This window comes from Mandrillus leucophaeus, unplaced genomic scaffold (genome assembly GCF_000951045.1).
Source record: "Mandrillus leucophaeus isolate KB7577 unplaced genomic scaffold, Mleu.le_1.0 Scaffold203, whole genome shotgun sequence".
Classification (NCBI taxonomy): domain Eukaryota; kingdom Metazoa; phylum Chordata; class Mammalia; order Primates; family Cercopithecidae; genus Mandrillus; species Mandrillus leucophaeus.
Window position 1 is genome coordinate 436,019 of NW_012102066.1, and position 1,344 is coordinate 437,362.

At 46.4% G+C, this 1,344-nt stretch overlaps 1 protein-coding gene across 2 annotated transcripts in view; it reads right to left on the bottom strand.

Annotated features, from left to right (window-relative positions):
* The window catches only part of BICD1 (bicaudal D homolog 1 (Drosophila)), a 334,482-nt gene that overhangs the window by 23,969 nt on the left and 309,169 nt on the right, over positions 1-1,344 (bottom strand). The window lies entirely within an intron of this gene.

The following is a 1,344-nucleotide window of genomic DNA, read 5'->3' on the forward strand; positions in this document are numbered from 1 at the left end:
AGGAGCAGTGGTTCATGCCTGTAATCCCAGCACTTTGGGAAACTGAGGCTGGCAGATAGCTTCAGTTCAGGAGTTCAAGACCAGCCTGGCCAACATGGTGAAACCTCATCTCTACTAAAATAACAAAAATTCTGGCCATGGTGGTGCTTGCTTGTAATCCCAGCTACTCGGGAGGCTGAGGCAGGAGAATGGCGTGAACCCAGGAGGTGGAGGCTACAGTGAGCCGAGATTGCACCACCGCACTCTAGCCTGAGCGACAGAGCGAGACTCTGTCTCAAAACAAAAAACAAAAAACAAAAACAAACAAACAAAATTCAACTGAGATTGGTAGCCATAATCCCCATTTTACAGACTAGAACACTGAGGATCAGAAGGGTTACGTGATTTTCTTAGGTCCCATGGAGAGAGTGGCAGAGTGAGAACTTGTGCCCAGGTTTCTGGCTGTCCACACACGCCCTTTCAGTGGAGTGGCCCATGATGTTATAGACTGAATTGTGTTCCCCTAAATTCATATACTGAAGCCTTAACTCTCAGAACCTTAGAATGCAACTGTATTTGAACACAGGACCTTTACAAGAGGTGATTAAATTAAAGTGACACTGTTAGAGTTGGCCCTAATCCAATCTGATTGGTGTCCTTGTAAAGGAGAGAGGATTAATACATACAGAGAGACACCAGGGATGCAGTGCACAGAGGAAAGACCACGTGAGGACAGTGAGAAGGTGGCCTTCTGCAATCCAAGGAGGGAGACTTCAGGAGAAAACAGACCTGCAGACACCTCGATTTTGAACTTCGGGCCTCCAGAACTGTGAGAAAATAAACTTCCGTTGTTTAAGGCATCCAGTCTGTGGTCATGTGATGGAAGCCCCTGCATACTAACACAGTCTTTGATTCTTGCTCCAAAGTAGAAGCAGTTAGTGCTCCTTTTTACTCTGCCGAGAGTACTTCTTCGGTCTAAATAAACCAAGAACAGCCCAAATTCTCTCAAATTATTCAAAACTAAGCAATCCAAGAGTTGAATTAAAAAGTTTTAATTCAAGGAAACTCAAAGTGAAAAAGATATATACAAAAGGTAGGAAGCACAAATTATGAAGGATAATCTGGGGCCGGCCGTGGTGGCTCACGCCTGTAATCCCAGCACTTTAGGAGGCCAAGACAGGTGGACCACCTGAGGTCAGGAGTTCAAGACCAGCCTGGCTAACATGGTGAAACCCCATTTCTACTAAAAATACAAAAAATTAGCCGGGCTTGGTGGCGTGCGCCTGTAATCCCAGCTACTCGGGAGGCTGAGGCAGGAGAATTGCTTGAACCCGGGAGGTGGAGGTTGCAGTGAGCCGAGATGGC